This window comes from Lepisosteus platostomus, chromosome 7 (genome assembly GCF_059453375.1).
Source record: "Lepisosteus platostomus isolate fLepPlt1 chromosome 7, fLepPlt1.hap1, whole genome shotgun sequence".
NCBI classification, from domain to species: Eukaryota; Metazoa; Chordata; class Actinopteri; order Semionotiformes; family Lepisosteidae; genus Lepisosteus; species Lepisosteus platostomus.
Genome location: NC_142617.1, coordinates 61,203,794 through 61,217,955, shown reverse-complemented (window position 1 = coordinate 61,217,955; position 14,162 = coordinate 61,203,794). Strand labels below are relative to the sequence as shown.

General features: G+C 38.7%; 1 protein-coding gene across 8 annotated transcripts in view; it reads left to right on the top strand.

Annotated features, from left to right (window-relative positions):
• LOC148659401 (talin-2) overlaps window positions 1-14,162 on the top strand; it is a 138,919-nt gene that overhangs the window by 26,916 nt on the left and 97,841 nt on the right. For all 8 annotated transcript variants that reach the window (XM_088641585.1, XM_088641578.1, XM_088641579.1 and 5 more), the window contains exon 2: window positions 13,702-13,747. The gene's annotated coding sequence lies outside the window, so the exon portion shown is untranslated. The remainder of the gene's footprint in view (window positions 1-13,701; window positions 13,748-14,162) is intronic.

Genomic DNA, 14,162 nt, shown 5'->3' with positions numbered 1-14,162 from the left:
GTACTGTGCTACTGCAATTTCTCTGCAATTCTTTTCTTTCTGGGTCATTAAACAGGGTTAACAATTAGTTGATATCCAGTGTCAAGCCTTTTCACAGGCTCTATTTCTTGTTTTTAGCCTGCATTATACTACTATTTCCAAAGGATCCTAAAATGTATTTTATTTAATGAAACAGGTGTTTTTGTTTCCACTTCATACAGCAGCAATTCATTTTGTGGTTCATTTATTTGACTGTGGGTTTGTCTTTGTTGACTAAGCTTGAACCTCTAACTCCCCACTTAGCTAATTAAATTGCTGCATCAGCAGTAATAGATTGATAGTGGTGAAACATGCTGGATATGAGTTAATTGAAGTGGTGGTTGAATAATGAGTGAAAGCCTTTAGTAGAAATCCTTATTTCTCAGGTTTCCTACATTTGCTTCTTTTGTATTTCATTTTTCTTTCTCTGTTGACAATTTAGTATGTGCAAAGTAGATAAATCAGTACATTTTCTGTGAAAAGGCTCTTCCTTGAAAACATATCTTTTTCTGATTATTCTTTACTACTTTGGAATTTTTAAGACTAGTTGGAGTGGAAAGATCTGGAACGACACTAGTAAGGCGTGTTTCCCTATTTAACTTTTCAAGTGCTGGAGTGTTTCTCTCCTGCATTTCTGTTTGACAGTGTAACAGGATGCAATGGTTTTGCTGAGTCTGGAGAATTCAGACGATTAGATTACCCTTGCCAGGTTCCAAGGACAAATAAAGAACATATTTTGCTAATGGAGTGTTTGTAGAGTACGGATCTCAACTAATGCATTGTAATCAGATCGTGTTTAATGAAGTAATTTCATCTTGTGTTTTTTACCAGCACTTGAATCGTGGAAATAAAAAAATTGATCTGTCAGCTTTTCTCCTGCAATTCAATTTCTTACCAGCGTTGTCTGTTTTATGATTGGTTGCTTTCATACCTACAGTCCTGTGAAGAAGAGGTCCCAGTTTAAGACAATATGTTGTTACTTAACTTCAAATAAAAAAAATACTAATAAAAATAAATTCAAATAATATGCAGTGATAGTGTTGTGCCTGCCTAATGCACTTATATTAGAGACATAAGTGCAAGTGAGTATGGACAGGTTAGGTTGAGTCTCATTTTTTAATATCTAGATATTACACATTTTTTTCTTCCTGGAAGAAATATGCCAACTCATTAATCTTTGAAAAAACAGTCCATCTGCAAAGTGTAACTTCAAAACACGAGGTAAAAGCTCAGCTTCAATAACATTTTAAAACAGCTTCATTGCTTTTGCGGTTTATTCTTAGGAACTGTTTATCACCCTATGTACTTTCTTCAGTAGAACTGTTTTCACCCAGATGTGATCATAACCTGCACTTATAAACTGACCAGATTTCTCCTTATATAGGTATTGGATACATTAGCGAGTTCAGAGATACTTCAGAAAACAGATGAATTTCTTTAATTGGCAGCTGCAGAGCTGTGTAGCTACACAATGACTGCCTCCCACTCCTTGTGCGAGAGACTGTGTATATTCAAAATGAGTGGTATTCATTGCTGCAAATAGCTATTGCATACAGTACATTCATGGATGGACACATGCACCCAGAACAGGGCTCTGCATCTGGGGTGAAGGCCTGCATGCTTTTCACTTGGCCTGCAACCATTTTTGTAAACCAGCATTTAATATGCATTAACGTGTTGTTCATTTCTGTTATTCTCCATGTACAGATCAAAGTTCATTTGTCCATCAGACATCCATTTTAAGGCAAACTGGTTTAAAACTTCCTTTCTTTGTAATTTGACTTTTGAGAAGTAGTCCAGAATCGTGAAAACTAAAGTCAAAAGTAAAAAAAATCAAAATATGCATTTCTTCAAATCGGTCATATTTTCTGACTGTTTTGTTCTGCCTTTTTTGCTTCAAGATATATTCAGCTACAGTAGCTAAAACTAGAACTACTACAGGTCTGTGCTGTTCTGGGCAGTTTTGTCCCTCTTCTTTATGCAATAGAGTATTGTGAAATTAGCGGTGACCATCTTTGGCACATTTCAGGAAAGTTGTGTGTGACAGCGGCAAGATTTTACAAGGGGGAAGCTGTAGGTATCCTGCACATCCTGTAATCAAGGTCTACTGCAGCAGTCCATCCCCTAGAAAAGCAGACCTGGAAACGGTGAACACCCCCTGGCTGCTTCCAGTGCGCTCAGCTCGGTGAGCCTGGCAAGCTGGAGTGAGCTCACAGGCCTGTCCAAGTCGGCCACACTGTAACCTCCCGCCCCTCCCCCCAGCGTAGCCACCTGAGACACTGAGACAGTCCTGTGCTGTTAGTATTATGGGTTCTGTCTAGGTGACTTGGAAAGAGTGGGAGAAAACCCCGTCAGACAATTGTTAAGCAATGTTTTTTTTTTTTCCATCATTCGTTCTATTACTGTGTTGATGTAGAAAGATGTGTAAATTGAGGTGTGAGTCATGCTTAAAAGCTGTGCTTTTTCATAACATTGAACCATATATTCAAAGCACTAGACTGTTAAAAGAATGGACAAATAGTACTATTGCTGTCACTGTACAGATAAACCTGGTCTCTGTGATAATACTGAACGAGAGCCAACTACGCACCATTTTTTCAATGTACTGTTCTCTCTTGAGCCCTGAAGTCCAGAGAAAAGAGAGGTATCTGTGAGTTCCGGTTGCCCAAGAGAAACCTACAGTATGAAAACTGTGTTGAGAGAACTGGATGTATCTGGACAACCAAAATGGGTAAATTCAGCTTCGTCAAGCAGTGCTCTGGTAGGAAATTGTGACATTCAGCTGCACTTTGATATACAACATGTGGATAGTTGACATTAATGTGTTTTGCTATTTTACCATATTCCAACTTTAACATAGTCGGAGGAGGGCTACTGCTTTTAAGTAATCCAGCTGTCTCTTTAAATGTGTGGAGATTCTTGAAAGACCCTTAGGTTATTTTCTTCTTGCGGAGTACAATTCATTACTGGTAAGCATTGCATGGTAAGTTCCGTTTGAAGAGCTTTTTGCCGTCGGAGACGTTGCCTAGAGGTCACTACGAGGAAGTAGCTCTTGACCCCCAATGGGTCTCTCTGGGTCAAGCTGAACCGACAAAGAACTGGATATGGCCATTTCCGGGCCACCCTACACAAGTGGGGCCTCACTGACGACCCAACTTGCGAATGTGGCGATGGCAAGGAGCAGACGGCCGACCACATCCCATACTCCTGCCCTCGCTTCAGATGCCCCGGCAACTTCACCGATTTGGATGATGCCAGCCGTGACTGGCTGAGGCACTAGACTGTGACAGTATAACTATGTAACCTCTGCATGTTAAGCTCATACGAATAATAATGTTGAGATCCTGAAATTTGATGGCACTAAAGATTGTAAGCGTCTGAAGCAAAATTGGTTCACAAAATTATAGGTTGATTTCTGCATGATCTGTTCTTATAATATTTAATGCATAGCCAGGCGTCCGTGTAACTCAGATTAAGTTAAATATCACTATTGTATGTGATTTGCTTTAATAAGTATTCAAAATCAGCTTTCAGATCTAATGAGATTTGAATTTGGAAGTAGTTGTCTCTTGGGACCTCAGCCCACAGAGGTTTTCTTTGGCTTATATACGTCTCGTTCTATGTTGGTAACAATCTCTGTGAACTGGTACATCATAATTGCGGTCTAATGCTTTAACAATGCTCAGAGGGAGCAGGACTAACCTTTGTCAAGACCTGGATACAATCATGTTCCGATTCCTTTTATCCACCCTGTCTCATAGTGCCTCCTCCCAGTTTATAGACTTGTTTTGTGCCATTCATTTCCTTGAGAACTCCTATTAAATGTCAGCCGAGTCCATTTATTTTTCATGCCCTGGTTACTGTAACAGCCAGAGCCTGCATCAATGCGTACCCCTGGCTGTGGTTCTGGTGGGCTACAGTGGTCACTTCTGTGGTTCAAGGTAAGGGTACTGAGACCAGGTAGACCTATTCCTCTGTCATTGGGAACGTCGAGTTCTGCAATGAGAAATCTGGCATTAATGAAACCAAACATGTACAACCTTTCCAAATTGTAATGCACTTTGTCTTTAGAATTAGAAATGGTTAAACTGTCAGAATAAATGTTACAGGTGTCATATGTAATCAATACATGATGCATACTACAAATAAGATTGATAATGCTTTTGCAGTCAAACAGCAGTCATTATTCATAATAGTATTTGATACATTTAGTTTCCCTTTTCTTGACTGTATTTACATGTGTGTTTCTTTTATATTTGTTTCAAAGAGTCTGAACATATTATGACATGTTCTATATTTTCACAAAGAGCTGTTGGGGGAAAAAAATGATAGTTTGTATTGCTTTGAAATTTAAGGACCATTAATTTAAATTATGATCCTTTTTCAGTGAATGGTGGAACAGTAATGATCTAGTGGATTAGTAAGTAAACCTCTAGAAGTTTCTGAAGTTTTTTCTCACACAAGTGACAATGAAATGAGATGCAAAAATCAGCTTCATTTTTCTGAGTAAATACCTTTGTAAAATATCTGAATTTGAGGTTGCACATGGTGTGAAATCATTTCACTTTTTTCTCAAATTTGGCACATGGTTAAAATGCCAGTAATTCTCTTCTCTTAATCTGCTTGACAAACACGTGAGTGAGCTGCTTTTGAACAGGAAATTAAGCATTCAGGAGGCCAACGCTCCCTAGAGTTTGTGCATTACTATTGAAAGTAATGCAACAGAATGGGATCAAACATTTTATTATTGGATTTAGCTGTGAAGCTACTGTGGAGGTGATGGTATTGTGCTGGCTGTGATCTCGGGCCTCACTTCAAAATAAGCCTGTTGCAAAGGGGGCTGGGAGCTGTTGACATTTCTTTTGCTGAACTATAGGTCACTAAGATTGTTCCTCAGACAATTCGTGGAAATCTGACAATACAGAGAACAAGATCTCTACTGTTTGTACCCTTTGTAGAACCTTGACTATGATTTTTATGAGTTTATATGAACTGCTGTAGATCTCCAGAAGGTGTAGTCTGTGCATTGGTGATGTTCAGCTAGGACATGAGAAAAGCTTTGACCACTGTCACACCACAGCAGAATACAGTCTGTCTGTTCTGCTTTGCTCTGTGAGGCTCTGTTGTTCAAGTACAATAGAAGTTTTAAGCCAGGGCTGCACACTCAATAAATGAACCATATATCAGCTGAGAGGCTGCTGCCAGAAAAACATGGAGGCACTTCTGAGAGGCGTGGTCCCATGTTGCATAACAAATGGCAACCATGCACTCCAGTATATTCTGCCTTTTTTGTTTTTAAATCTAATAGTTTTTTTTCCCTGCAATTGACATCTGAAAGTAAGTTAAAGGTTAATCGATATTCCTGTTTTTCTTGTTTTTGTGAGCTTATGAAGGGTAGGAAGGTGTGAGTAAGTTTTTACTAACCTTTTTTTTCCAGGAAAGGTTTAGGGTTTTTGAATGGGAATGTGGCTTTTTAATATGTTATGAAGTGAAATCAAGTCATTTGAATACCACATGTTTTTAATTGTAATTCTTGACCTACCTGCTTCTTCCCCAACTTGAATGTGTAGGCAGTTAAATTGTTTTTGTCAGATTGCAAGAGCAGTCAGATGTAGTTGTCTGGCCAGTGTTCCAGTTTCTAAAGAGATCTTGTTATCCTCTGGCTAACAAGGTTCTGTGACAACTCAGCACCATCCTCAGCAGGAAGAAAGCTGCTGGAAATGAGTCTGTCATATGAATTTATGGAAATTAACAACATATTTAAAGCAACACAGCTTTGTCGTTAATCCAATTTGTACATTCCCTACTTCTGTAGTTGTGTTAAAGTTACCATACAGTGACAACAGATTGACTAACCATGTCTGTAAAGCATGAGTGGCTATGATGTTAATCCCTAGTGCTTTATCTTCCATAATGACTAAAATATTGTTTTAAGAGGTTTTCTTATAGGGAGAGCTCAAACCAAGGTTAACTACTGTTTCTTGTAGCACTTTTTAAAAAATTGTTTATTCTATTCCTTCTTAAAGGGGAAATGCAATGCTATTTTTATGTTTTGGGGTTAGAAGGAACCAGCATTGATGAGTGCATTTGAAACCCCGAAAGAAGTAAAATGGACACAGTAATTTGTAAAACCTCCAATTGAAATCACACAACTCCCAAAATTTCCAGGTATGCACAGCACAGTGTTCTGCGATTCAGAACAAGGCAACAAAACTGTCCCTTGCAGCCTTGTTACATTGTATACAAGCAGGCTTGTGAATACATCTCTTTTAGTCCAATCGAAAGATTTCTCTCAACAAATATTACTTGTTAACTCTGCATGCAGATCATGTTGGAATATTTATGCAGTGAAATGTTTTCTGCACAACCTGAGCGTATTCGTTCATACATCACATTACATTAATCGTTACAGTGACAAGCGAGCAGGAAAGGCCTTACTTTCACAAAGTCCACAATTTTATAAAAGTTTTTGGAACGTCAATGAATTTATTTTTGCCAAGATTTAATAACCAGTCTAAGATATTGGGACTGTGGTTCCCCCTTTAAATTAGTGGCTTTAATATAATATTTTATATCAAGTTCTTCAAGAAAGAGTACACACTGTGTATTTTTGTACTGTGTATATTTAATGTTCATTGTATTGCAACTACAACCTTATACTAAATAAGGAAGCATTTGCCTTGCCTTTTAATATGCTTTTTTCTGTTTTAAGTGAATGTCGTTTTTAATGTGACAAACCAAGGGGTGTTTGTTGAAATATCCGGGAGCCAGACGTTCTGTGATATTGGTTGTATAGTACATCAACATTAAGGGAAGTGAATTCTAAAAGGACGAAGGCCTTTAAAAACCAAATCGAAATTTTGTCTTCGCTGTTACTGAATGTAGCTTTTTTTTAAAGAAAACGGTTTAAAATCGAAACTGCACCACAGCTAAAGCTATTTTTGGTGGTAGGTGTGGTGATTTTTATCCATAGAACAATAAATAAGTGAGTAATACTGCTGTGTTTAATAGGTCTGTGCTTCTTGTTCAGAAGTCAGTGTTTAAAGACGAATTTCAGCATTTCAAGAGAACCACACTAAAGTGCACAGGGTTGTGGAAATCTGGCATGAACTACCCAGTGATTTTGTTACGAGCTTCTTTCAATTAACAGCTGAACAAGGTCCTCTGATCAATTAGAAACTGAATTCCAGTTAGGCCATGCACTGTTTGCCCTACCTAAATTTCACCTTTAATTCAGTGGCTGAAGCAATTTCTACCATATCTGCTGTACAGTGCGGCTCCTAGCACAGAATGACTGCTGTTTTAAGGCACTCAGGGGGTGAGGCATTTCCCCAGAAGAAGTGGGTTCCCTCATGTACCTAAAGCACTTTCAGATGAAAACCACTACATAAATTCAAGGAATTATCGCTAGAAAACAAGAGTCTGATATGCTATCGATGACGGAAAGCCTTTTAGCTTGCGTAAAACTGGCAAATGTATCGTAACCATGCTTTAGTTATTTTCCTACACTCCAGTATATTTATCACTTAGCATTTGCTGAACACTGGTGTTTTGCTTTGAGGTGTGCTCATTGTTTTTCATATTATAGACACTTTTCCAGTAATAGATGTTGAAGCTTGAAAGTATCACTTTTTGTATGGATCTTGTGGTAGAAGCGTTTGTTTGAATAATTTTGGGGAGGCAGTGAATACTGATGGATCTCTGAGCATTTTAACTTTCCTGTAATTCCCAATTTGGTTTGAATCCACATATTGGCGGAGCGGTGGCTCTGTGGCTAAGGATCTGCGCCTGTGACTGGAAGGTTGCCGGTTCAAATCCCGCGGCCGGCAGAGGAATCCTACTCCGTTGGGCCCCTGAGCAAGGCCCTTAACCCTAACTGCTCCAGGGGCGCCATACAATGGCTGACCCTGCGCTCTGACCCCAAGCTTCTCTCCCTGTCTCTGTGTCTGTGTCTCCATGGAGAAAAGCTGGGGTATGCGAAAAGACGCATTCCTAATGCAAGAAATTGTATAGGGCTAATAAAGAAACATTATAACATTATATTGAAATCTAGCTGGATAGTTGCTGTGTCGCACAAGGGGTGACTGTTGCACGGTGGGGGTTTGAGGCGAGGGCCATGGTGTGGAGAGAGATGCTGAAATGTAGAGGGTGTTTCCTCTTAGTGTGAGGTGGGTGGGGCACCCCCCCCCCACGATGGCACCCAGAATCGGCGGAGGTCCGATCTTGTTACACAGAAGGATCTGTTTCATCACCCCTCGGTCATCCTACATTCATCACAGCAGTGCCGGAAAATGGGATTTTGTTGATGTCACCACTGGGAACAGAGACAGAAGTGCCCATTATCCACATAACATTGGGCTTCTCTTGCCTTGGGGCACCACATGTGCTGCAGTTAGAAATAGAAATTTCCTTGCACTCACTCTTTCACCATACCGTAGTTTCATGCATTAAGCAAAATGCTTGCGATTCTTTTAAAAAAAATAATACACCACCCAAAACCCCTTCAAAAGAAGGTTTCTGAAACTTCTGATTTGTCCTTCCCACGTGAAGCTGATCCCTGTGAGTGAACTGGATTTCTGTACTGTACCATGGAAGAGATTTTTTTTTACCCCCTGTAGAAAAGGACTTCCTTAGACAGTGGGAGCTCTGCATTTTTGCAAAACCTGCATATAAATTACAAAATGTTCCAATTTCCAAATGTGCTCAATTTGTTCTTGGAAAAGCTGTAACATGGTTTGTCTTAGTGTAGGTTTGAAAAATGATCCCCTTCTCGTTCACAGAAAAAACAATGAAGTGCCACAATAGGTAGGCTAATTAATATTGCATTCAAATAATTGGCAAGCAAACAGATTTTGTAATACAAGTACAATTATTTGCACTTATCAAAAATACTGCGCTGTGTAATTTCTAACCACCGCCTATTATAGTATCAAAACATGCCTAATTTAATTAAAAACAATTAGACTTCTTTTTCTAATCTGCATAATTGCTTTGCTCTGCTAATAGTTTATGAATATAAATATACACACTCAATTGCAATGTTTTAAATGTCTTGTAATAGGGTTATAGTAAATTCAGGAATGCAGCGCTCATATTAATCAGCCAGGTAAGATCATTTCCCTGTGGAAGATGGCGATTTGAAAAATGAAGTGATTTAAGCTGTTGCAGTCACAGCACCCCTACAAGAGATACTCATTAATATACAATAATATTGGTCACTAGCATCTTCTACACAATACTCTAAATAATGATTTTAAAACTTATAGATTTTTTTTTCTGAGTGGGATTTACCTTACTGAGTTCTGAAACAGGAGGTTGCATTAATAGATTAATTTGACTTTCCAAACTGCCATTATGCCATGTGAAATGCTCATTCCCCCATGCAGTGCCCTACTTTAACCCCCGGTGATTCTGCTATACAGACTCGAAAGGATATTATTCATGATATCAGCAGATCTCTCTCCCGGGCTCTGTTTTGTTCAGATGAAGCCAGGCACAGAATTCTTGTTTCAAGATCTATTGCCCCAGAAATACCCTCAGCAGCAGACGTTAACTTTTGGAAATCTGTGATCACATGTCCTCTGGCAGCAGGATCTGTGCTTCTTTAGGCCAGTTTGCTCAATGTTCCCTGGAGAATGAATAGTCTATTGCACAAGACCTTTAATGTATGTTTCTCCCAACATTATGCATTTGTGGTGTGGTCTGCCAGTCTACTGCTGTCTGTGATTCTGGTATGCCGCTCAGTACTACGATAGCATCGATTGAGGGGTGTCTGAGGTATGAGACTATTCTGTGTCCATGCGCTTCATGGTGACAAGGGGAAATTTACACATGAGAGAAGCTGGTGTTGTCCGAAGGTAATCGATTCAAGAATACCTCCCTGTAAAGTTCTCAAAAAATCATCTTTAAAAGGCCGGCTGAGGTGTTTTGGTAATGTTGCTCATTATGCAAAGAACTCCCTCTGGTCTTCAATCTTAAAAGCATCTATTAAATTCCACTCATCACCACCCAGTTGTCATCTTATTGTCTAGCATAAGGTAGTTTGGATTTTAATACTGGAATTGCATTTCCTGTATAACATGGAAGAGGTTTATCTAAGCTGCTCTGTGTATGATGTTCCTTTCATGCTCAAACTTCTTTTCTGTTTGCAGATGTAAACCTGTTTAAATATTAAGAAATTGTTATACATTTGTATACAGGTTTTCATTTTTTCTTTGGTTTTTGTTCTTATTCACCCGAAGTTTGAGTGTTGTGAGTAATGCTATCTTTTGTAATAAACTCATATTAGAGCATCAGGCCTTCACGAGGCCTATGTTGGTATTGAATTTAAAAGTACACATTTTTATTAAATCAAAAATAGTCCTTGTTCATACTTTGGTGAAAACATGCCTGGTACAGTAAACAATATATACAACCAACTGCCTTGGGATATCCAGTCTAGCAAAGAATAATAATTTTGACCTTTGACAGTTTCTTTTTTTTCAGCAGTGAAAGTAAGATTGTACACTAACTTTTATTTTGATGTTAGAATGGACTTTTTCTGCATGTTTTTTAAGGTCTGATTTGGAATGCCAGGTGTTGATCGGGTTGGCTTAATGTTACAGCCTCCATGTGACTACAGGGGGAAGAGTATAAATACATGCTGAAAAAAAGAAGAAAGAAAAGGCAACTTTTTGGCTGTGGAAGGCTCCACGGCCGAAATGTTGTGTTTTCTTTCTTTTTTTCAGCATGGAATAAACCTACTGTATTACTTGTTCCTTTGCAGCTTACTCATGCTGACGCAGCGACCCATCTGAGTATAAATACATGCTGTCTTCCAAGTTGTCATTTTACACACTGAGCTCTGCAGTGCCCACAGATGTGTTCATTTTTTTTGGAGAAGCAATGTGACTCTGTGGCTCTGGGCCACTGGGACGCTGGGCAGGTCACACAAGTGGTTGGTGTCTGAGGCTCAGCAAGCAAGCCAGCCAGCCCAAGCCTGAGGATCAACCAGTTGTGCATCATCACCTGGGGAATTGCAGTCACAATCTGCTGATTACGTGGTTAACAAAGCTTGAACTAGCAACGTCTGGAGAACAGGCTCGTATCTGCTTTCTGAATGAGTCTTGCAATGCACGTTTTTAATTTCTAAAGTTTCACTTTATTCTTTATAAAGTTTTAATACTTTATAAAATACACTTTGGCAGATCAATACACATAGAAGAACTAGAGGCTTACTTTTAGGTAAATATATTTATAATGGGAGTCCTATGCACTGCAAATGTAATTATAGATGAAAAGTCTGTGATGAGGTAAATGTAATGTAAAGTTGGTTTGGTTTAACTTATTTGTTTCTGTTAAATGTCATTTAGTCGTTCAGGCTCAAGGTAGTCAAGGTGCTGTTCAGAATTAAGTTCCTCTCACCCTTTTTTACACAACACAAAGGAATCCTGACCCATTCATCGGCACTTTGGTTGTTCTGCACTTTACTCGGAGGAGTATTTGTTTAAAATTTTACTGGGAAAATAGGCCAAAGGACAGGGCCACCTCTATGACGCAGCAGTTTCAAGTCACAAGCGAATTCATGATCACTGGTCCCTTCAATCGCTCCAATTCATGTCTATCCTGTATGAGGTCTAGTGGAAGCTGGAGAAAATTCTTATGAGATCTTTGCTGACTTAATTGATGTTTTTGAATTGGTACACATATGTTAAAACTAAAGCAAACGATTACAAGACATTTAAGCCCCAGTTTGAGCTGAAGAACCATTGCTGTCTTCTTGTTTTCTGCTGTTGTCTTTGAAGTGTTGAAAGAAGCTAGTGTACCAATGACAGTAGTAAGCCCAATGACTGTAATTTGTTTCCTTGTGTGTACTGTATTAACCTTATGTGAAATAACAATTGTGTGCTGCTGTAGGAGTGATTGGGTTAAAAGTGTGACAGTGGAATATACAACTACTTAGCCTGCTGTATAGCTTTGGGTGGGATGTAACTTCTTTTGAATGGACTAGTGTCTCGGATCAGGCACAAGACCTTTGCTCCCTTCACATCCCCGTTGTCTGTTTTTTTAGGCACAGTTGTTGATATCAGTGTTGCTGTTTCTGTTATCAGCAGCTTCCTGCATGTGGGATGCAGCATTCCGAGATTCCCAAACCCATAAAAAAATAAAATCAGAAATGAGGGAAAACACTTGGCTCACCTTTCATATGATTCCATATTTCATCTTCCATTCCTTTTGAGTAGCGAAGTTAAAAGACGCGATGACTTCACAGTTTGATTCATTTTCTTTTCCTCACTCTCTCGGTTATAAACATGCAAAGAGAGGAAAGGTATCTGGCCAGTGTATATCTATATTCAGGTTGTGTGTTTGATGGTTTGTGCAAGGTCGTTTTGTGAAAACAGAATTTCTGCATGCGATTAAGGCTTGCTCAACCTGTGCGTGTCCATATAAACAGTTTCTGAGTGCATTATTTTATTCTGGTTAGGATAATAGGTTCTTATGTTGAGAATCTTGTCAAGATATTTTTCACCCTAGTTTTTAAGAAAAAAAAAACTATGAACTTTGCACACAGCCAGGCATATGACAGGTCCTCAGCTGAGAAGCTGTTAAAAATAGGTGCAAATTTGTTCTAAAACTTCTAATTCTATCATAAGGGAAATGGTCTCTAATCATAATTAATCACTTCAAAACCACACTCCTGGAACCTTTTTATGCAAAATATAGTTGCTCACGGCTGGTGCATGTTGTACTCTGTTTAATTGCAGGTGGGGAGTTGTAATGACCTAGATCTAATTAATGTCAGGCCTCCAAGAAAGAAATGTTTTGCCACTATGATGTCTTTGTTTTCAAGCTGTTCTGATTAAACTGATAATCATAATGCAAGTGTCGGAAACTACTGGGCTATAAATACGCTTTGTAATACTTTATCACTAGAGCAGAGTCTCCTAGGAATGGTGCTCTAGTTTTTTAGTTGATGACTTTTGAAATACTTTTTCATGAAATAGAACTTAAATAGTATTATTATTTATTATTATTGTATGTGCAGCTGTCTGCAACTCTGGTCTTGGAAATGACCCTGATCCTGAGCCCTGAGCAGGTTTAATGAACGTGGGGCAATTTAATTGTGATGAATTAAGCAGGTGGTTTGTTCACTTGAGCACTCCAGGACCAGAGATTTCTTAATTAAATGGGTTATTTGCTTAAATCATTGACAACAGGTGTTGTCAGTCTTTAGAAACAAGTAACCTCTAAGATGTACTGTAACTGGGTTGGTGCCGTCTAGACCCAGTGCTGAAGGGACTGTACGTGACTAAGGGTGAGCTAGGTTTAAAATGCTGCACTGTGGTATTTAATAAGGGTGATTCTTGTAGATCTTTCTACATTGTCTACATATATGTGGAACATTATCAAAATAGTGGTGCATAAAAAGTAAGTTTCATTTATTAGCTTAATATGTCTAAGCATACTGAAGGCATGAGTGCTTGTAACCAAAAGCTGACAATGCTCTTTTTACCATCTTTTAGTATGTCTGATATTTCAAACTGCAACTTTCCATGGAAGGTATGATATACAAAACTGTTGTGTGACAATCCAGTATTATCTGTCAGCTCTTACCAGTAAAGCACTGTTGGCCTATGAAAGTCATGATTTTGTTCTACAGTGGTGTGGTGTTTCTCTTCCTAACACTAGCTTTGTTTCTTTCAGCTGTAAATTGGCAGAAAGCACTGGCAGCATCATCTCCTGCAGTAAGGTAAGTGAGTTCTTTTGTTCTTTGGAAGCTTATTGGAATGCTTTCCGTTTCTCAGGTTTTGGATCAGCCTTTACGGTAGATTATGCCTCATTTAGTACCCTTTTCTAATGGTCTAAATAGTTAAATTAACTACTTTTTAATTGTGTATCTTGAAACTGAAAAGTGTTTTTATTGGTACAGTATATGATACGATAAAGTCTAGAATTTATTTGCTTATAGCCAGGTTTAAAGCTTTTGCATTTTCAACTGCTTCACCTCTTTTTTCAATTACTAAGAGTAGGGTGTGCTTGTGCAGCAGCTCACAATGTTAACCAAAGCTGTTGATTGTTGACTACTGACTCGCTGAAGGCCTGGGAACCTCCTGAGATAGTAAGGCTGCCAAGTGTTAACCAACCATGGAAGCATAATTCATACG